Below are 23,756 nucleotides of genomic sequence, written 5' to 3'. Positions count from 1 at the left end.
AGCAGACAAACCAGAACTGAATAGATCACCCTGAAGAAAGCAGCATAGATGCTAACTAAGATATCCAAATTAAGTTCTACTGACTAAAGCATTCTTATTCATATGTTTCACCTCAATGCTAATCTACATTTCCCAGCTCTGCTATTCTGTGTATTTAACCCATTCAGAGCTGCATTTAACTTAATAGTAGTGACACCAACATCCTCCCAAGGTGGGGTCCTGAAATGTGACTGTGTTTCTTTATATTGCTATATACCATTTGCATAAGCTTACACAGTGATCAGTGAAATTATTTTTTAAATGCAATTGAAATACACTTTATAACTTAACTTCTGTTAGATAAAACCTTTAAACTTCCTTAATCTTACAGTTTCAGCCTTAACCATTTATCTGTTTCTGCAGGACTGTTTCGAGGTCTCTTTACAAATTGTCTAACGTCTGTACATTCCAGATGTTTCCTAGCACCTTTTCAAAACTGTCTAGATAGCTCCCTCTTTTTGCTGACCTCTTCATTCCATTTGAATTCCTCTGCCTTCTGCCTTCCTGTCTCATCTGCCTTTCTATTTGCTTATTTGGGTAGGCAAATGCATGGCTTTATGTTTTACAGTCAGCTAGAATTATAGAATCAATGGGCCCAAGTTTCGGCTGAAGTTGTTCCTATTTTTTTGGAGCAACTGGTTTAGTTTGGAGTATCTTAGAAATTGCAATTCTCGGCATTTAGTTTGCTCCAGTTCTAGTGAGTTAGTTTAATTTAGTTTTAGTTCAGTTTTTTTTTAAAAAGGGGGCATTATCAGCCACTTACGCCTGTTTTGCAAGTTTAGGCAGCGAAAAGTTACTCCAAACTAACTTAGAATGGAGTAAGTGTCGCTCAGAAAAACCTTGCGTACACTTTAGAATTAGGCGCAGGTACACAGAGATGGCGGGGGAGGGGAGGGAAGTTAGGGGATTTTCCAAAGCATTAAACACTTCAATTTTACCAATAAAGAGCCATCATCAACAATAAATGATAAATAAATCAATAAATTAAACAATAAATCAATCAATCAATCAATCAAAAAATCAAAAACACAAAAATTAAAAAATTTAAAAAATCAATCAATAAATAAAAAATTTAAAGTTTCTACTCACCTACTGCAGCACCGGGAGCCCTCCAACAGCCTGCCGAAGAGCTGGTTGGGTGGGCCCCGCTGCCGAGGAGGTGTTCGGGCTGGGCCTGCCACCAGGGTGGAGTTCAGGTGGGCCCCGCTGGTGAAGAGCTGCTGGTCGGGTGGGGCCCGCCACTGGGGAGTTGTTCGGGTGGGGCCCGCCACCGGAGAGGAGTTTGGGCGTGCCCTGCTGCCGTACAAGAGCTGGTCGGGCAGACCCCGATGCCGAAGAGGTGCTGGTCAGGTGGCCCCGCCACTGAGGAGGTGTTTGAGGGGGGGGGTCCGCCACCGTTGAGTAGTTCGGGCGTGGCCCGCCACCGGGAAGGAGTTCGGGCGGGCCCCGCCGCCGAAGAGGTGCTGGTCGGGCGGGCCCTGCCGCCGAGGAGGTAAGGGCACTGGCGACGAGGCAAGGCGAGGGACGGTGAGGCAGGCAGGCCACTCGGCCAGGGGTAGTGGCGGCGAACATTGCGACGCTCCTTTGGCCAGGGATAGGGTTGCCCGGAGACAGGACACGCTGGGAGGGCCAGGAGCTACTGCGCACGTGCGTAGCTGCCGGCACTCTTTTCGGCGCAGGGCTGTAGCTTCGCCCCTCAGCTGCTTTTGCTGAGCATCGCCGACTGCTAAACAGGCCTGTTGAACACCGAGAATTGCGAGGTACGTTTTAGGCGCGCTTTTAATTCTACAAAGTAGGTGGGCCTCTCGGAGTTGCTCCATTCTGTGGGACAGCTGAAACTTGGGCCCATAGAATGGTTACAGGACAGAAGGAGGCCTTTCGGCCCGTTGTGCCCATGCCGGCTCTCTGCAACAGTACTTCAGCTAGGTCCACTCCCCGCCCTTTCCCCGTAGCCCTGCAACTTTTTTTGCTTCAGGTACTTAGCCAATTCCATTTTGAAAACCATGATTGAATCTACTTCCACCATCCTCTCAAGCAATGAATTCCAGATTCCAATCACTCACTACGTAAAAAAAATTTTCCTCACGTCGCCTTTGGATCTTCTGCCAATCACCTTACATCTGTGTCTTCTGGTTCTCGATCCTTCCGCCAATGGGAACAGTTTCTCTCGATCTACTCTGTCTAGGTCCCTCATGATTTTGAACATCTCTATCAGATCTCCTCTCAATCTTCTCTGCTCTAAGAAGAACAACCCCAGCTTCGTCAGTCTGTCCACGGAACTGGAACCATTCTTACAAATCTTTTCTGCACCCTATCTAAGGCCTTCACATCCTTCCTAAAATGTGATATCCAGAATTGGAAACAATAATCCAATTGAGGTTGAACCAGTGTTTTATAAAGGTTCAGCATAACTTCCTTGATTTTGTACTCTATGCCTCTGTTTATGAAGCCCAGGATCCCATATGCTTTTTTATCCGCTTTCTCAACCTGCCCTGCCACCTTCAACGATTTGTGCACATATACCCCAGGTCTCTCTGTTCCTGCACCCACTTTAGAATTATACCCTTTAGTTTATACTGTTTCTCCTCGTTCCTCCTACCAAAATGTATCACTTTGCACTTTTCTGCATAAATTTCATCTGTCAAGTGTCTGCCCATTCCAACGTCCTGTCTATATCCCCTTAAAGTCTATCAATATCCTCCTCACTGTTCACTATATTTTCAAGTTTTGTGTCCTTTGCAATTTTGAAACAGTGCTCTGTACAACCAAGTTCAATTCATTAATATATATATCAAGAAAAGCAGTGGTCCTAGTGTTGACCCCTGGGGAACACCACTGTACACCTTCCTCGAGTGCGAAAAACAACCGTGCAACACTACTCTCTGTTTCCTGTCACTTGGCCAATTTCGTATCCATTCTGCCATTGTCCCTTTTATTCCATGGGCTTCAACTTTGCTGGCAAGCCTATTATGTGGCACTTTATCAAACGTTTTTTGGAAGTCCATGTACACCACATCAACTGCGTTGCCCTCATCAACCCTCTCTGTTACCTCTTCAAAAAACTCAATAAAGTTAGTTAAACACAATTTGCCTTTAACAAATCCATGCTGACTTTCCTTAATTAATTCACACTTGTCCAAGTGACTGTTAATTTTGTCCCTGATTATCGTTTCCAAAAGCTTCCCCACTACCGAGGTTAAACTGACAGGCCTGTATTTGCTGGGATCATCCTTATACTCTTTTTTGAACAAGGGTGTAACATTTACAATTGTCCAGTCCTCTGACACCACTCCTATATCTTAGGAGGATTGAAAGATTGCAGTACCTCTGCAATTTCCACCTTTACTTCCTTCAACATCCTAGGATGCATCCCATCCAGTCCTGGTGATTTATCTACGTTAAGTACAGCCAACTTTTCGAGTACCTCCTCTATCTTGTATTTAACTGTCATTGTAACCCATGTATAAACGAACTAGTTGTACACTGTGAGAACATTGACCACTAGGTGGTGAACTTGTGGGAGACACTCCTAACCTGGTCTTTCAGGTATAAAAGGGGAAGCTCCACCCATCTTCATCACTTCAGTGCTGGAATAAAAGTTGCTGGTCACAGAGTGGCCTTCTCTCAAGCATGGGCCTCATGTGCATTTGTACTGTATAGTAAGAACATATCATTGACGACCAGAATGATGTTTGACAAAAATCTTGGTTTAAATGCAGCAAATGGACAGGGAGTCAACATTGTTAACGCGGCACACAGTTCCCTAGGCAGACAGTGGCAATCGGACATGCCCGAGCACATAGTCGAATCCAAAGGGGGAATTCAACAGAGACAATGGCTAGCTGAACGGCGATTCACGCCATCGCAGGGGACAATGCGGCCAGTAATGAGGCTATCAACACCTGTTAATGGTGTGCTTAAAAACAGTTACACAGACAGTCAGAGACGATCGACTGGTAATGGGCCTTTTGTTTCCAACAATGGCTCATGTTGGAGTTGTGGAGGCAAACACATAGCCAAAGATTGCAGGTATCAGCAATACACCTGCAGAAATTGCAATGTCAGCGGTCACTTGGCGCATATGTGCAGGAAGCCGGCAGCCAGGTTGATGTACGAGGAGGACGGGCCCGATGTAAGCCCAACGGGGCCAAATGGACACTCGGGGAAATCGCTGGAAGCTGAAGTTCAACGAGTTCATGTGGAGCACATATACAGTTCATACACCAGGACGCCACCGATAATGATGAAAGTGCTCCTCAATGGCATCCCAGTATCAATGGAGCTAGACGCAGGTACCAGCCAGTCCCTGATGAGTATCAAACAGTTCAACAAGTTGTGGGCGTCCAAGGCCAGGAGGCCAAAATTATTGCCGATTGATGCACAGCTACGGACATATACAAAGGAGATCATTCCAGTGCTAGCCAGCGCCACTGTAGTTGTGACCCACAAAGATTCGGAGAACAGGTTGCCACTCTGGATTGTTCCAGGGGATGGTCCCGCACTACTGGGGAGGAGTTGGCTGGCTGTCATGAACTGGAAATGGGGTGATGTCAATGCAATTTCTTCTGTGAAGCGAATATCATGCTCACAGGTCCTGGACAAATTTGACTCACTATTTCAGACCGGCATTGGCACTTTCATGGGGACCAAGGTAGTGATTCACATAAACCCACACGCTGGGCCAGTACACCACAAGGCCAGAGCGGTGCCGTACGTGATGCGGGAAAAGATAGAAGGCGAATTGAACCGCCCGCTGAGGGAAGGCATCATCTTGCCAGTCGAATTCAGTGACTGGGCGAGCCCGATTGTGCCGGTGCTCAAGGCGGATGGGTCGGTCAGGATATGTGGTGATTATAAGGCCACCATCAATCGGTGTCACTCCAAGACCAGTACCCGCTACCGAGAGCGGAGGACCTGTTCGCGACGCTATCAGGCGGCAAACTTTTTTCAAAATTGGACCTAACCTCAGCTTACATGACCTAGGAATTGGCGAGTGAGTCGAAGAAGCTGACCACCATCACGAGACACAAAGGGTTGTTTGAGTACAACAGATGTCCGTTTGGGATTTGCTCGGCCACCGTGATCTTTCAACGCAATATGGAAAGCCTCCTCAAGTCGATTCCAAGGACAGTGGTTTTTCAAGACAACATCCTCATCACGGGTTGTGATACTGAAGAACATCCCCACAACCTGGAGGAGGTGCTACGCAGACTGGACCGGGTAGGTCTGCGACTGAAAAAGGCAAAGTGCGTCTTCCTAGCTCCAGAGGTAGAATTTCTGGGGATGAGGGTAGCAGCAGATGGGATCAGACCCACTGTGTCCAAAACAGAAGCGATCCAGAGAGTACCCAGACCCCGTAACACGACGGAGCTGCGTTCGTTCCTCGGGCTCCTGAACTATTTTGGTAACTTTCTTCCCAAATTGAGCACGCTGTTAGAGCCGCTACACGTGCTCCTACACAAAGGTTGCGAATGGGTCTGGGGGGACAGCCAGGAAAGGGCTTTTGATAGAGCACGCAATTTGTTATGCTCCAACAATCTGTTAACACTATATGACCCATGTAAGAAACTTGTTTTAACGTGCGACGCGTCGTCCTATGGGATCAGGTGTGTGTTGCAGCATGTTAATGCCAAGGCTCAGTTACAGCCGGTAGCTTAGGCTCCAGAAGTCTGTCCCAGGCAGAAAGGGGCTACGGGATGGTAGAAAAGGAAGAGCTTGCGTGTGTATATGCTGTAAAAAAATGCACCAGTACCTGTTTGGCAGGAAATTTGATCTGGAGACAGATCACAAATCCCTAACGTCCCTTTTGGCTGACAACAAGGCCATAAATGCAAATGCATCGGCCCACATATAGAGGTGGGCACTCACGTTAGCCGCCTATGACTATACAATTCGGCACAGACCAGGCACTGAAAACTGCGCCGATGCACTCAGCAGGCTCCCACTAGTCACCACCGAGGCGGCAACCGAGCATGCTGATGAGATGGTCATGGCTGTGGAAGCTTTCAAAAGCGAAGGCTCACCCGTGACAGCCCGTCAGATCAAAGTCTGTACAAATAGAGACCCGCTACTGTCTTTAGTCAAGAAATGTGTCCTTAATGGGGACTGGGCAGCCACATACGGGGCATGCCCTGAGAAATTCAAACCATTTCACAGGCGCAAGGATGAACTCTCGATTCAGGTCGATTGCCTATTATGGGGAAACCGAGTAGTCATGCCCCAGATGGGCAGAGAGATGTTCATCAGAGAACTCCACAATGAGCACCTGGGCATTGTCATGATGAAGGCAATTGCCAGGTCACACGTTTGGTGGCCAGGGATAGATGCAGACCTGGAACTTTGTGTTCACAGGTGCAACACGTGTGCCCAGCTGGGCAATGTGCCCAGGGAAACCCCCCTTAGCCCCTGTTCCTGGCTCGCCAAACTATGGTCACGCATCCATGTGGACTACGCAGGTCCTTTCATGGGAAAAATGTTTTTGGTTGTAGTAGTCGCCTACTCCAAATGGATCGAGTGTGACATTCTCAATTCAAGCACATCCTCGGCCACGGTAGAAAGTCTATGGGCAATGTTCGCTGCCCATGGTCTACCTGACGCCTTGGTCAGTGACAATGGCCCGTGCTTTATAAGCATTGAATTCCAGGACTTCATGGCAGGAAATGGTATCAACCATGTCAGAACGGCACCATTCGAGCCGGCCTCAAACGGCCAGGTGGAACGAGCAGTGCAGATAATCAAACAGAGGCTGCTCAGAATCCAAGGGGGTTCCCTACAAAGCCGCTTATTACACCTCCTGTTAGCCAATAGATCCCGACCACACTCACTCACAGGGGTCCCTCCCGCAGAGCTGCTCATGAAAAGGACGCTCAAAACCAGGTTATCCCTTATACACGCCACCATGAAAGAAATTGTTGAGAGCAGGCACCGGTCACAATGCGACTACCATGACGGGAATGCGAGGGTGCGATGTATTGATGTCAATGACTCTATCGTTGTTCTCAACTACGCTGCAGGCCTAAATGGCTCATAGGCACTGTGATTGCCAAAGAGGGGAATAGGACTCTGGTAGTTAAACTTACCAGTGGACAAATCTGCTGCAAACACATGGATCAAACTTAAAAGAGGTTCAGCAGCCCCATAGAAGAAGCAGAGGAAGAACACGATGTAGAGTTCACTCCTCCACAGGTGGCCGAACACCGGAACCAAGTGGAGGAGAGCCCAGTCACTGTGGGCAGTCCGGACAGGCCTGAGGCACCGCAAACAGCAGACACTCAGGCCAGCGCCCAACAACCGGAGCCCCAACTCAGGCACTCTACAAGGGAGTGTAAACCACCAGAGAGACTTAACCTGTGATCCCAATAAGACTTTGGGGGGGAGGTGCTGTCATGTATTTAACTGTCATTGTAATCCATGTATAAACTGACTAGTTGTACACTGTGAGAACATTGACCACTAGGTGGTGAACTTGTGAGAGACACTCCTAACCTGGTCTTTCAGGTGTAAAAGGGGAAGCTCCACCCACCTTCATCACTTCAGTGCTGGAATAAAAGTTGCTGGTCACAGAGTGACTGTCTCTGAAGCATGGGCCTCATGTGCATTTGTACTGTATAGTAAGGACATATCATCCTCTTTATCAATTTTTATCCCATCCAGTATCTCAACTGCCTCCTCTTTCACTATGACTTTGGCAGCATCTTCTTCCTTGGTAAAGACAGATACAAAGTACTCATTTAGTACCTGAGCCATGCCCTCTGCCTCCATGTGTAAGTCTCCATTTTGGACCTGAATTGGTCCCATCTTGCTGCCTGTTTACTATTTATATACCTATAGAAGACTTTTGGTGGTTGAAATTGATGAAGGGCCCCGCCTGCCCAAGTGCCGCCCAAAGACCGGCGATGGCCGCCAAGGTACCTGATGGTACTTTGGGAATGGTTTTCCTCAAGAAGGCCCTTCAAAGGGCGGCGGGTGGCAAATGAGGGACTTACGTTGCCAATCTGGCTGGCAGCTGGCGGGAGCTCCCAATTTCGCGACAAAGGTGCTTGCCACCGAGTGCTGCCGAGGATGGAGTTGGGCCCAGGGCGGGTTGAAGACCTGCAAAGAAAAATCATCGGAAAAAAAGCCCATCGGAACACCTTCAGGGGACCCCAATCAGGTAAGTTGCTGTGAAAAAAATATTTTAAAAATGTTTACCAATCTTTTTTTTAAGATCTTCATACTCACCGTCAGAGACAGACTAACCTCCAGCCAACGGTCCACCCCCGTTCTGGCGCCGAATCCCGCCCGCATGAGTATTGCATCTCGGCGGTCAGGAGTTCACTTACGCCGCTCGGCCGTCCGCTGATGTCAGCAGGCGGTTCCCGGCGGTTCTCCCCACCCGCCCGCTCCAGCCCAAATCACAAGTGGCACTTGGCGGAACCCGAAGAGGAACGTCGGCGACAGTGGGCGGCAGTCGGTGGCAGTGGGCGGCAGTCAGTGGCAGTGGGCAGTGAGTCCATCAATTTTGGGCCCTTGGATTCTCTTTTATGTTATTTGCTAATCTATTCTCATACTCTCTCTTTGCCCCTCTGACTTGCTTTTACACTTCCCTTCTGAACTTTCTATATTCAGCCTGCTAAGATGAATCCACTTCAGGACTAAATATTTGGGATTGAGTGAAATAGAATTAAGTCTGTCACATGGGTCTTTTCTAAGGTGCCCATCAATTGAACAGGCATGTGTCAGGAACTATGATGGGCAAATTTCAAAACATTTGATAAAAGCCAGGCGCTGTCGGAAAGTTCGCACCTCTTAATCTTCCTTAGCAATTAGCTGCAGCTGGAGGCCATAATACTGATTCGATGTTTTCTTTAAAATCCTCTTGTTTATCTATTAGTTGTGTTCACAAGTTGTTCACAAGCAAATCGATTAATCAATGAACCTCTCAAGTTTACCATTTTGGCAGGTTTATATCACTTGTGGCTCCAACCATTTGCTAGTCTGGTTTCGGAACCTTTTGTTGCCTAAGCCCTAAACTCTGGAATTCCTTGCCGAAACCTCTCTGCTTCTTTACCTCTCTTTCCTCCTTTAAGACTATTTTTAAAACCCACCTCTTTGACCATCTGCCTTAATTTCTCCTTATATGGCTTGGTGCCAAATCTTTTGTCTTAATACTCCTGTAAAGCGCCTTGGGATGTTTTACTACGTTAAAGGTGCTATATAAATTCAAGTTGTTGTTGTTGGTGGAAGTTCAATTTCTCCTCCAAATATTCAGTGGAATGGTGTTCAGAAAGTTCAAATATTTTTTCAATCGGCACCTTCCACATCTAGCTGCTTTAAGACAACGGACACCCGCAATCATCCTGCTGCAATTTTTTAACAGAATATCCATGATCCACCGGTAGTATCATATTTCCCAGAATTCCCCATCAACATCCCTTTCAATGATATCTGCATTCTCCTTATAGTGGTCAAAATGTAGTGATTTTTAAGTTGTTTCTATATTTTGTAAAAGTATGAGCTTCATAAAAATGTTTTGTTAAAATAAATGTTCACAGTTTATTACCAATTGGACATATTTGTAATTATTGAGTTAATGATAGATCAAGTGTCTGTCATCTCCAACGTTGAATTTCAGCAGATGCCATGTTGATAATAAGCTTGTGCAAAATTCCAAGATACCTCCTAGGTTGAGAGTTGCACTGTTAAATTAATGATATCAGTTTTGTGTTGTGGTGATGAGGTCTCATTCGTCTGACCATCTGTCACATTTTGAAATGTAATGGGTTCTATCTCTTAACACAGAAAAAATAATCATGAGATTTAGTTTCAATTAGAAAATAGGTATCAAATACCACAGTAATCCTCAATTTCTATTATGTGCATAAGTTTCGAATTGAAATGCTCTTGCTTTTCTGGTTAATTTTGCGTCATTTATGTTTTCTTTTGAATATTAGCAAGTAGTTTTGGTTGAATTGTAGTCAAAGGCTTTACTTGAATTTTCATTTAACTCTGCAAGCTATTATTTTCCCTGAATGCTTTAATTTTTTGGATAGAATGAAGAAATCATGTTCATCTTTTACTCCCAATGTCTTTCTTCCTTCTATCATTTTGAGTTCAGTTCCTAACTCATTTATTTTATAGACTAGTTGCTCATCTATGATTTTAGTCACAGATAGTTCAGGACCTGGAATATGTATTCCAATTTTTATTGCAGTTCTGCTGCAGCCTAAGAGCAGTTTACCATCAGTGTAATACAGCAAAATTATTGAAATAACATAGCACATGATTGGCACCAGGTGAATATATTACAAACCTTACTGAAACTGAAAAATATAGGTCCTTGCGTTTTACAAACCTTGCTTAAGATAAGCTTTTCTCTTTCCAAAACCTCTTGTTATTAGGTGGTTTTAATTATAAAATGTATTTTTTGTTACTTTCCGTGGTGGATTTGCAGTATTTCTTGTCTTCCAAATCCTTCCTTCTTTTTTCAGATTTTTGCAAAATTATAGAACATATTTTGTTCTCCCCTCCCCTCCCTCCCTTTCTTCCCAAGGCGGATCTGTAGTTCTTACTGAAGTTATCATTGCATCATCATAGGCAGTCCCTCGGAATCGAGGAAGATTTGCTCCCATTCTAAACATGACTCCTTAGGTAGCTGAACAGTCCAGTTCAAGAACCACAATCCCTGTCATAGGTGAGGCAGATAGTCGTTGAGGGAAAGGGTGGGTGGGACTGGTTTGCCGCACGCTCTTTCCACTGCTTGCGCTTGATTTCTGCATGCTCGCAACGATGAGACTCGAGGTGCTAGGCGCCCTCCCGGATGCACTTCCTCCACTTAGAGCGGTCTTTGGCAGGGACTCCCAGGTGTCAGTGTGGATGTTGCACTTTAACAGGGAGGGTGTCCTTGTAACTTTTCCTCTGCCCATCTTTGGCTCGTTTGCCTTGAAGAGGTTCTAAGTAGAACGCTTGCTTCGGGAGTCTCAAGTCTGGCATGCGAATGATGTGGCCTGCCCAGCGGAGCTGATCAAGTGTGGTCAGTGCTTCAATGCTTGGGATGTTGGCCTGGTCGAGGACGCTAACGTTGATGCGTCTGTCCTCCCAGGGGCTTTGCATGATCTTGCGGAGACATCGTTGGTGACATCATTGCATAGAGTTGCACTAGGAAGCTTTTCCTACCACAGAACCTACTGTGACCAACCCCATGACAGGTGACCATTCATCAAGCTTGAGGCTTGACTGACAGGCCCTGGTCACAGTGTGTGAACCTCAGCATCAACCTATCTCAAAAACATCTCCACATGATCCTGATGCATACATTATTCCGTCTTAGTGATTGAAAAACTGTACTAAATTCTGTAAAAATGTGCTAAGTTTTTCAAGTCAGTGGATGAAAAATCTAGCACAATCTTCTTATTCTTGAATTGTTTTCTGTCACTCATGCCTCAATGTTCCAAACGAATAGTTCATTATTCACTGGAATGCGAACTGTTAGTGAAGTATTTACAGGACTTCAGTTGACCCATCCTAGATGAAAAGAAGGACACATGAAAAGTAATTCTTCCAATACCAACTTGGACAGGAACTCAAGGAATCACAAGGCATCTAGGTGCAATCTGCAGAGTCCCATGGTCGGTAATAAGTAAAGGCCAGTTACTAAGCTGTGCCATAGCCTGCAAGGGAACCTAGAGCCAATCTGTAACATTAGAAAGAGCAAGTTTATATTTGTACAGCTCCCTTCATAACCTCAACAAGTCCCAAAATGCTTCACAGCCAACAAATATACTTCTGAATTGTAATAGTTATGCAGGGAAGACAAATTTGCGCACAGCATGTTCTCACAAACAGAAAATTAATGGATGTTCAGATAATCTCTTTTGCTGGTGTTAATTGAAGAAGGACACTCACTGGTAGTCTTCAAGTAGTTGGTTTGGATCTTTATCGGCCACCTAAATAGACAGACAAAGCCTTACTTTAACATTTCATCTTATACACACTTCCAAAAATGCAGCACTTCCTCAGTACTGCACTGTTTTATGAGCCTACAGTTTTATTAGGGATCTTTGGTGCCACACTTGGTCAAATACTTCTTTGATCTCAAGGGCAGTCATTCTCACCTCACCTCTGGAATTCAGCTAATGTAATCATGTTTGGACCTAGGCTGTAATGAGGTCTGGAGCTGAGTGGCCCTAGAGGAACCCAAACTGAGCATCAGTGAGCAGGTTACTGGTGAATAAGTGTCACTTGATAGCATTGTTGATGACTTCTTCCATCACTTTGCTAATGATTGGGAATAAGCTGATAGGGTGGTAATTGGCCAGGTTTGGATTTGTCCTACTTTTTGTGGTCAGAACATAGCCGGGTAATTTTCGACTATGTCAGGTAAATGCCAGTGTTGTGGCTGCACTGGAACAGATTAGCTAAGGGCATGGCTAGTTTTGGAGCACAGATCTTCAGTGCTACAGCTGGGACGTTGTCAGGGCCCAGAGCATTTGCTGTGTCCAGTTCATTTACAGCTGTTTCTTGATGTCATACTAATAATAATAACTTTTTTTTATATAGCTCCTTTAATGTAGTAAAACGTCCCCAGGCGTTTCACATCAGTATAACAAGATAAAACAGATAAATTTGATACCAAGCCACAAAAAAAGAAATTAAGGCAGATGACCAAAAGCTTGGTAGGTTTTAAGGTGCGTCTTAAAGGAGGAAAGAGAGGTAGAGAGGCAGAGAGGTTTAGGGAGAGAGTTTCAGAGCTTAGGGCCCAACAACTGAAGGCACGGCCACCAATGATTGAGCAGTTATAATGTGGGATGTTCAAGAGGGCAGAATTTGAGAAGCACAGACATTTTGTGGGGTTGTGAAGCTGAAAAAGATTACAGAGATAGGGCGGGGCGAGGCTATGGAGGGATTTGTAAACCAGGATGAGAATTTTGAAATCGAGGCGTTGTTTAACCAGGCGCCAATGTAGGTCAGAAATCACAGGGCTGATGGGAGATTGTGACTTGGTGCGAGTTAGGACATGGGCTGCAGAGTTTTACAGACCTCAAGTTTACGTAGTATAGAATGTGAGAGGCCAGCCAGGAGTGAATTGGACTAGTCAAGTCTAGAGGTAACAAAAGCAGGGTTTCAGCAGCAGAAGAGTTGAGGCAGGTGCGGAGGCGGGCAATATTACGGAGGTGAAAAAAGGCGGTATTAGTTATGCTGCGGATATATAGCTGGAAACACATTTCAGGGTCAAGTATGACACCTAGGTTGCAAACAATCTTGTTCACCGTCAGATTGATGCTAGGGAGAGGGATGGAGTCAGTGGTTAGGGAACGCAGTTTGTGGTGGGGACCAAAGGTAATGGCTTCGGTCTTCCCGATATTTAATTGGAGAAAATTTCTGCTCATCTAGCACTGGATGTCGGACAAGCAATCTGACAATTTAGAAACCAAGCAGGGGTTGCGAGAAGTGGTGGTGAGGTAGAGTTGGTGTCGTCAGCGTACATGTGGAAGTTGACTCCGTGTTTTTGGATGATATCGCCAAGGGGCAGCATATAGATGAGAAATAAGAGGGGGCCTAGGACAGATTCTTGGGGGACACCAGAGGTAACGATATGGGAGTGGGAAGAGAAGCCATTGCAGGAGATTTTCTGGCTACGATCAGGTAGTTAAGAATGGAACCATGTAAGTGCAGTCCCACCCAGCTGGACAATGGTGGAGAGGCGTTGGAGGAGGATGGAGTGGTTAACTGTGTCAAAGGCTGCAGACAGGTCCAGAAGGACGAGGCGGGATAGTTTACCTTTGTCACAGTCACAAAGGATGTCATTTGTTGAGTGCCGTTTCGGTACTGTGGTAGAGACGAAAACCACATTGAAGGGATTCAAATGTTGAATTCATGGAAAGATGGTCACGGATTTGGGATGAGACAACACGTTCAAGGACATTGGACAAGAAAGGGAGGTTGGAGATGGGGCTATAGCTAACAAGCAAGGTGCGGTCAAGGGTTGTTTTTTTAAGGAGAGGGGTGATGATAGCAGATTTGGAGGAGAGGGGAACAGCACCTGAGGAGGGAGAACCGTTAACCATGTCGGCTAACATGGGAGTCAGAAAAGGAAGTTGGATGGTCAGCAATCTAGTGGGATTAGGGTCAAGGGAGCAGGAAGTGGGTCTCATGGACAAGATGAGCTTGGAGAGATCAAGAGGGGAGATCAAAGAGAAACTAGAGAAAGATGTGAGTTTAGGGCTAGGGCAGGTGGGGGCATCAGATGAAGTTTGGCCCCATGGGCTAGGTGAAGGAAGGGAACTCGCAGAGACAGCTGATTGGATGGTCTCAATCTTTGATACAAAGAAGTCCATGAGATCCTCACACTTGTTGGAGATGAGTGTGGTGGAGACAGGGGAGAGGGGTTTAAGGAGATGGTTAGCAGTAGAGAATAGTAGCCGGGGGTTATTTTTGCAATCCAGAATGATCTTGGAATAGTGAGCAGTTTTTGTTGACAAAAGTAGGAACAGATAATGTTTTATGTGTTCGAGCCAGATCTGGTGGTGAAAGGCTAAACCAGTTGTCCGCCACATTCCTTCAAGTTTGCGACCTTTTGACTTGAGGGAGCGAAAATGAGGGTTGTACCAGGGGGAATGGCCAGCGTGGGAGAGAGTTATCTTTTTAATAGAGACTAGGGCATCAAAGGTGGTGGTGAGGGTGTGATTGAGCAGCTGCAGAAATGTCACTGTTAAAAGAGGGCCAAAGCTTCAACAGTTTCGAGTTGATAAGTGCAGCAGTAAGAGACTTTGGAGAGAGGTTTTCCAGGGTTGGATGCAGAAGGAAGTAGGGTTGGATTGGGGAAGGGGAATGTGAGTCGAGAGCAATACAAGGAAATGGTCAGAGATGGCTTTATCTTTAATTGAGACGGTTGGAATAGCAAGACCACGAGAGATTGCAAGGGGGTGGCTGTGGATATGGGTTGAGGAATTTACATGGAGGGAGAGATTAAGGGAGGATAGGAGGATAATGAACTCGGAGAAGAGAGCGCATGAAGAATTGAGATGGAGGTTGAAGTCACCGAGGATGAGAAGTCGCTCGGTGTATAGGCTGCAGGAGGAAAGCAGTGAGGACATATCAGTGATAACATTTTTATCATACTTGGGTGGGCGGTGGAGAACGAGAATTTTGAATGAGAGTTGAGAGGGGTGGAATAAGGTGAGATGTTCAAAAGATGAGCAAGTGCCGGATTAGTAGGGGGACAGACCAAGGTATGATTTGGTGATGAGAGCTATACCGCCACAACGGCAGTCTGGGCAGGGCAAGTGGTGCAAGATATAGCCGGGAGGGGAGGCTTCGATTAAAGATAGTGTGTCATGTGGAGTGAATTGAATCGGCTGAAGATTGACATCAGTGTCAGTGGGGACCTCAGGAGGAGGCTGACAAGGATCACCTTCTTGGCACTTCTAGCTGTAGCTGGTTGCAAATGCTTCAGTGTTGGACTCCACCATAGCTGAAGATGGGCATGTTCATGGAGCCACCTCCTCCTGTTAGTTGCTTATTTGTTCACCACCGTTCACAACTAGATGTGGTAGGGTTGCAGAGCTTTAACCTGATCCATTGTTTTTGGGATCGTTTAGCTCTGTCTATATCCTGCTGTTTAGCAGGCATGTAGTCCTGTGTTGTAGCTTTGCCAGGTTGGCACCTCATTTTCAGGTAACGTGGTACTGCTCCTGGCATGCTTATTTACACTCCTCATTGAGCCAAGGTCGGTCAGCTGGCTTTATGGTGATAGAGGACTGAGCGATATACTGGGCCATGAGGTTACAGATTGTGATGCTATACAATTCTGCTGCTGCTAATGGCCCACAGTGCCTCATGGATGCCCAGTGTTGAGCTGCTAGATGGACACGATGGAATGTGTCCTCACTGTGAAGATGGGACTTGGTCTGCATGATGTACGATGGTCATACCTACCAATGCTGATCTGGACCCCACTCCCTGCCTCTCGACTGTAAAGCACTGTTCCCCCACCTCTAGTGTGTCTGTCCTGCTGGTGGGACAGGAAATACCCAGGGATGGTGTGAAGGAGTTGGGGACATTTGCTAATAGGTATGATTTTGTGAGTATGACTATGTCAAGTGTTGCTTGACTAGTCTGTGGGACAGCTCTCCCCAATTTTGGCAACCGTCCCTAAATGTTAGTGAGGAGGTCTTTACAGGGTCGATTGGGCTTTCGATGTGTCCTGTTTAGATGCCTAAGTCGCAGCTAAGTGGTTCATCCAGTTTTATTCTTTTGTTACTTTCTAGTTTGATACAACTTGCTAGGCCATTTCAGAGGGCAGTTAATGGTCAACCCTGTTAGCATGGGACTGGTTTCACATCTAGGCCAGACCAGTTAAGGATGGTAGGTTTCCTCCCTGAAGCACATTAGTGAACCAGTTTGGTTTTTAACAATTATCCAACAGCTTCATGGTCACTTTTACTGTTACCAGCTTTTTAATTCCAGATTTTGCTTTTTTAACTGAGTTCAAAGTTTGCCATGATAAGATTTGAACTCACTTTCTCTGGATTACTAGTTCAGTAACATAATCACTATGATACAATACTTGGTATGAGGAGGGCTTTTCAAGAAAGGAATAATAAGTAGGATGCCCTGAATGCTGGTATTAACATAATCAAAGCCTAGTTTTGAAAATTAACAAATTGTATGGACGTTAGGTCTTAGCAGAACAACATTTCAAGCAGAAGTTCTTTGTTCCAATTTGAAAACAATTTGTGGATATTTGTGTGCTTGGACTAAAAATTGCGTAGTGCCCCATTCGGGGCGATAACATTTCAGGGAGTGCAAAAGTATTGCCGGGCGGTAAAGATTTTAGTCTGCCGGGAACTTACGCTTTAGCGCTCCAAGAAGGAAGTGGAGTGCTATATCAAGCACTACTACTTCCCTTAGAGCACTAAAGGGAGTGAAAGAGGTGGTGTCAGCAGAGTGCCTAGCAATGCTCAGGGCAGCGCTGTCAATTTTACGGGCTCCTTCCCTCCCATAAAAGGAAGGGCCAATGCTGGGTTGAAGGTTGTGCTCTGCCTGATCACCACTGCCTTTAATTAGCATTCCCCCAGCGGCTAGCCAAGGTGAAAATGTCTCCTGCAGTTGCCGTTATTGATGCCCGGCGATGCTGCAGAGAGCAGAAGCAAATTTTAATTCCGGGACTATAACGGGGTGCTGCGCACCGGATGACATCACGATCTCCGGGGTGCAAGAGTGCGAGGTGGTAATTATTAGTGCCAGTGCAAAACCACCAGGGAAGTTCTCGGGTGTCGGTGATTTCCCCACTGGCGTTAACGGGAGGCGCAAACCAGGCCAATTTCTCCCCTGTTATCTTTTGCTCACTGCCCATGGCCCAATTTTCCTTCTGGCCCTAATTCAAATGTAAGTCATTAGAGAGAAATGAAAACTTTGCTTCTGCCAGGCCATACACTTTAAAGAAATGAAATGACTGCTGTTGGTGGATAAGGGAGAATACAGTTTTCTTCTGATTTGTGTTAAATCGATTTACTGAAGTTGAGTATCCAGCATGCTTTGAGCATTCATTACTTTCATTTTAATTTATAATTTCAGACGCAGTTTGAATTTCATAAAAATAATAATTAAAAGTGAATGGGTACTTCTTCATAAATTTTCATTGAAGTATTCTACTTAAACAAACTAAGAAAGCATGTTATCCACTGTGTCAAAGGGTTATATCATAAAATCTGTACAATATGGCTAAATAGGTGCTGTTTGGACTGACCTAAATTAGCAGCTTTACCTTGCTGTGGCTTCAGTTTGAAAGCCATTGCATGCTTTTAAGAAATGAGGTAACAGCTGAATACATATATCATTTAATCTTTTTCATTTTTTTGCATTAACATTATATTCACAGCCTCCACTCCATACCAGTGAATATAAATTTAGAATAATGAGGTCATGGAAGTGAATATAATCAAATCAAGGGTTTCACATGATGCCATGAACCACTAGAGCAATAATTGAAAAGTTTAGAACTTGTCATTTAAACACAAGTATTTGATTACTGACTTGGAACTTACTCTAGACTATATGTTGCTTAATATAAAATACACTCAAAGTTTTACACATTGTTTAATTCAGGTTTTTGCCCACTTTTTGTGCTGGACTTAGCTGACACTTCAGGTGCTGACAGCCAGTTGATGATCATAATGAAAAGGAGTTAACAGTTGTGATGCTATTACTTCAGGCTGATAAATAAATATTCTGCAGCTGATTGGTGGGAAATCTAATGAACAGTATATCTTAGAAAATGACATTACACACAGGTGAAAATAACAAGTAACCATAGCAACTATTTTTAACATTTACTTAATCCACAAAACAAATAATGGTGAGATGCTGAATACAAGTACAATAATGTTGAAGTACTGTTATGATGGAAGACAATAACATAAAATATTAAGTACAAAATGTGACTAATTGTTCCATAAATGAATATTTAATCATCTCTCAAATCTCTGAAAAGAACTGTCAAATACAGAACCCACAATCGGAACATAGGAACAGGAGCTGGCCATTCAGCCCCTTGAGCCTGTTCTGCCATTCAGTTAGAACATGGCTGATCTGTACCTTAACTACATGGGCTAGGTTTTCCATTATTTTTGCATGCATAACGCTCACTTAACATCCATTTTACCACTGAAATGAGCTGTAATGCCCAGATATCGCCCATTTAGCCACAAAATGGAAACTGACGCCCATTTTTCAGACACTTATCGCCGAACATTACTTTCGGCATGTACGTAACGCCGGGAAAAAAATAATACCGCCCGCCCACTTTTTTTGGGCGGAATCATCAGAATGGGCGAAACCAAAGCCAATAATATCGGCCAGTGTTATTTGGGCACATAATTAAAGGCAAGATTCAATAATACTGACCGCCCACTTTTTTTTGTCGTAAAGATCACATATGCCGAAACTAACGGCCAGATCACCCAGCGTCACTTTCACTACCTCGCACACATCTAGCTCACAATATTGCTCGCTAAAACACCGCTCAGAAAAAGTGGAACTATTCTGAACTAATCACAGTGGTGTGGGCGCCATTTTTCAAATCGCAGGTCGCTTCATTGGAAAGACTGCTGTAAGTTTGGATTAACTCTGGAGTTCTTCTCAGGTGAAGTGATCATCTCAACAGACATCTTTACAGACTGTGGATGATTGGGTTTTACTGTAGGTTTCTTTTAGTGTGGAAATTATTGCTTCTGATCAATCGGTATTATATTTTAATTGGAATGGGTCCAGCCACCGATTAATACGCAGATGCTGCAGAGTGCAAATGGCACAACGTCTAATGCATATCATTACGTGCCCAATCTAAGACGTGCCAGAATGAGAAGGAGGTCCAGACCATATACACCCCGCACTTACAGGGCGAAGAGGCCTTACCTCGACGTGTCCGAGAACACCTGCCTTCAGAGACTGCGCTTTCACAAAGTGGCGATCACTGAAATATGCAAGCTCATCAGGCCAGATATGCAGCCTGCGATCAGGACATCACTATCTGTCGAGGTCAAGGTCACTGCGGCACTGTCGTTCTATGCGTCGGGTTCCTATCGGGCCTCCGCGGTCGAAATTTCTCCTCTGTCTCACCATGCCACACATCGCTGCATTAGAGAGGTCATGGAGGTCCTTTACACACGTTGGATGGACTTTATCAACTTTTCCATGACCACAGAGGCTCAGACTGACAGGGCTGGAGCATTCTACCGCATTGCTAAGTTCCCCAAGGTGCAGGGAGCAATACAGTGTATTCACATCGCCATGCGGGCACCTTCTCAGGACCCAGAGCTTTTTCGCAACAGAAAAGGATTTCACTCCCTGAAGATCCAATTAGTTGTTGACCAGAATCAAATAATTATGGCAGTGAATGCCAAATGTTCGGGCAGCTTCGATGAGGCTCACATCCTGCGTGAGAGCACTGTCTCTGACATGTTTAAGAGTCAGCCATAAGGACAATGCTGGATGCCTGGTGATAACCGATATGGCCTAGCCACCTGGCTGATGAGCCCCCTGCATGACACCCACACCGAGGCCTAGAAGCGATACGAGAGCCACAGAGACATATGCAATGTGGTCCAGAAAACAATAACTGTGCTTAAGCAGCACTTTAGATGCCTGGAGCTACAATACAACCCTGAGCAAGTAGCTAAATTCATGGTCATGTGCTCCATGCTGCACAACCTGGCTATCAGGAGGGGCCAAGAATTGCTAGAAGGGACTGATGGTCTTTAAGAGAGAAAGGAAGAGGAGGACAAGTGATTTAATGCTGACCGAGGGCCACACAATCAGGCTGACTATGCAACCATGCCCACACCCACCTCCAGACCATAGGATAGGACCCATGGTGGCTGCAAGACTCTTACGTCAGGAGTTCATAAATGAGCGATTTGCCTGAAAGAGCGTTGCTGTGAGTGACAACACTGACACACTGCTGCGTGTGTGTAGCTCAGACATCAATGGTGGGCATCACCTTGGTGCCAGTTAAGGTTTATGTTGATTGAAGTTAAGTTGTATTTAACCCTTTCAAGTTAAGGAATCACCAGTGTGTAACTGTCCAGCTATCTGAGGCAATTCGCAACAAGGTTATGTTGAATAAAAAACATTTAGTACAACCATTGGTCTGAAATCCTAAGTATCACAGGCAAAAAGACCCCACCCCAACCCACACCTTTTCGACCATTGACATCAATCAAATGTCAACATGTCCAGCAACACAGAACACAAATGCAAAGCAAGAGGGTGGCCCCCCTCCCCCCATACCTTACAACAAATTGCATACACCCAGATGGAGATATAACACAGCCATCACCTGCGGACATGCATCTCACTTTCCTTCCCCCTCCCCTTCTTCTCTCCACCTCTACCCCTTCCTCTCCTCGCTCCATGCCGCCTGGCCGAAGAGCTCCTTAGGCGGTGCCTCATTGGGGCGGATGAAGGCAGAGGCAGTGGTTGCATGGGTACGAGAGCAGGGGGGTGCCGAGGTGTTAATGTTCTCGGATCCAGAAGCAGGATCTTGGTCCTGCCTCTCATGTGTTGTTGGCACTGGTGGTGCAGAACCTAAGGTGGAGTGCTGTGCTCCGGGACCACTGGGAGGCCTGTGCCAGCAGGGTTCCTGAGTACGCGGCACGTACAGTCATGGTGCTGGAGGTGGTGGCCAGCTGTCGGGATATGCCCCCCAATGCATTGAGGATCTGGTCACCAATGTCTACAGTTCTCCTGGACAACTTAACCATCTCTCCACTCTCATTTGGCGCTCATGGACCAGACCTGCCACGTCGACAAAACCTCCGCGGGGTCGGCGCCATCCTGGGGACAAATGGGGTGCCCTGTGTTGAGGTGCTTGGGCCCGGTACCTCCGGAGTGGAGGCAGGAATGGCCGGAGGAGCACTAAATGGTTTTGGGGTGGAATGTCTTCTGGAGCCTGATGATGCAGGTTCCTCGAAGTCCACGCTCTCATCCGTAGAGAACAGACCCAGCGGATTAACGGGCGAGAATCGGAGCTCCTCAGCACCAGATGTAGGATCGTCTGCCGAGTCCGGCCCTGCACCCCCACTTTCTGGCTTCTGTGGTCTTGCCTGGGGCTGCGCTGCTGGCTGAGCTGCAAAACACAAAGGTTATTAGAGGATTGCTAGGGTCACAAGGTGAGTCCAGCACTACACACAGCATATGCATGACAAAAACACCACCACTATCAAAATCATCAGAGACATTACATTTCATGACCATCAACACATTGTGCATTGCAATGATTTTCATTAGGCCTGCATTATTTATAGGACAATTTTAGAACCCATCTATCATATATTATTGTTCAGATAAGAGTGGGTGTGGCATCTATTGACCTTACATCACGCAATGGTGTATACTTTACTCACATGCATCACTTCAGGGTCTGCAGCTGCTTGCGTGGCCGTCTGGGTATGCTTGCCCATGAAGGTGAGCAGCTGCTCCTCGATGCCAGTGATGTCACTGGGGACTGGTGGTCCCCACCCGTTCGCCTCTGCACGGACCTAATCGTTGATAGCTTCTTCTGTAAAAGGTGACAGGACAACATGGCATGAGATCATTGCGTGATATCATTGCTAGGTACTGTCACAGAGACTGATGCAACACATAACCGACAAATATAATCATGATTATTATGATAATTATCATTCTTTACCTAAAGACGTACACCATGAACGCAGGTTCATGAATGAGTACAACATTCCCGGTAAAAGTGAGAGAACTCACATCTGACTCTTGCAAATCAAATTATATAAATATATGTGTAATGCCTGTAAGCTTGTAATGTTTGTAGCTCCACACTGTGGATGTGGACGTATTGTGTACTGCAAGTGCAGGGTTAATAATAAACAGAACCAGGCAGATTTCTGGAGGCTTCCGAGAGAGCTGCCTGCCATGTAGGAAGCTGTGTGTGCTTGTGCTCTGTGAATATATCATATATGGCGATTTAGATGGGATTTTTCGGATGATTTAAAGCTTAAATTTTGTTGGTGAAGGATTCAGCCAGCCAACAGAGAGACTTTGGAAGTTTCTGTCTTTGGAATAAGCTACAAAATCCGAGGTAAAATACAGCACACGGTGTGAACAGCTAGAGATTAAAATGGCAGGCGTAATCAGACATTTGGGGGAATATAGACACGACCGGGAACGTTTCAAAGTATATGTGGATTGGCTAGAAATGTAATTCACTGCAAATAACATAATAAAAGTTCCAGACAATGGAGTCCAGAACCGGGCTGTGTTGGAACGTAAGAAAGCGATCTTCTTATCGGAGGCGGGTCCGGCATTATACGAAACCCTTGTAAATCTGCTTGTGCCTGATGGGCCTAAGGACACAACGCTTAAAGAGATTTTAATGAAGCTGGAGCAGCACTATAACCCCAAACCATTAGAAATTGCTGAAACTTATTGTTTCGGGATTTGGAATCAAAAGACTGATGAGGGTATCAGTAATTACAACGTAGCATTAAAAAAGCTATCGATGCACTGTAATTTTGGAAACTTTCAAAACTGAGCATTACAGAATGGTTTTGTTTGTGGGGTGAAAAATAATGCGATCAGAAGGAAGTTATTGACGATGGATAACTTGACTTTTGAGATTGCTTGTCAGACAGCGAGGTCGATGGGCATGGCCGAACAATATTCCCGAGAATTAAATAATAATTACGGTCGTCAGTCAACCGAGGTAAATCACCTGCAGATTCAAGGTAAAAGACGGTGGGGGCCCAAAATCTCAGAAACTGGAAATTCTAACAGAGCGTCAAAGTCATGCTATAGGTGCCTGGGACAACACATTGCTCAAAGTTGTCCATATGTGAAGGCAGAGTGTTTCTTCTGCAGGAAGACTGGGGATCTTGTGAAGGCATGCCGACTGAAAGGTAAACCAGCTTTCAACGCTATGAGTCCAACGTTCAAAGCTATGAGTAGAAATCCCAAGAGACTACATAGCATCGAAGAACAACAACAGGACCAGGAGATGTTAGAGTTACACGTCATCAGGAGCACGAGGTTAACGGACAGCGATTCGGAAAGCATCAAAATCCATATAGATGTTGTGGGATTCAAGATACCAATGGAAATTGACACGGGTGCATCCGTGAGTGTAGTACCGGAGTCACTGTACCGCGACAAATTGCGTGATTTCCAACTGGAGAAATCCAAGATAGAGCTGCGAGGCTACTCGGGAGAGGAAATTCCTGTGG

Source organism: Pristiophorus japonicus, chromosome 4 (assembly GCF_044704955.1).
Source record: "Pristiophorus japonicus isolate sPriJap1 chromosome 4, sPriJap1.hap1, whole genome shotgun sequence".
Taxonomy (NCBI): Eukaryota; Metazoa; Chordata; class Chondrichthyes; family Pristiophoridae; genus Pristiophorus; species Pristiophorus japonicus.
Note: the sequence above shows the minus strand (reverse complement) of the source record.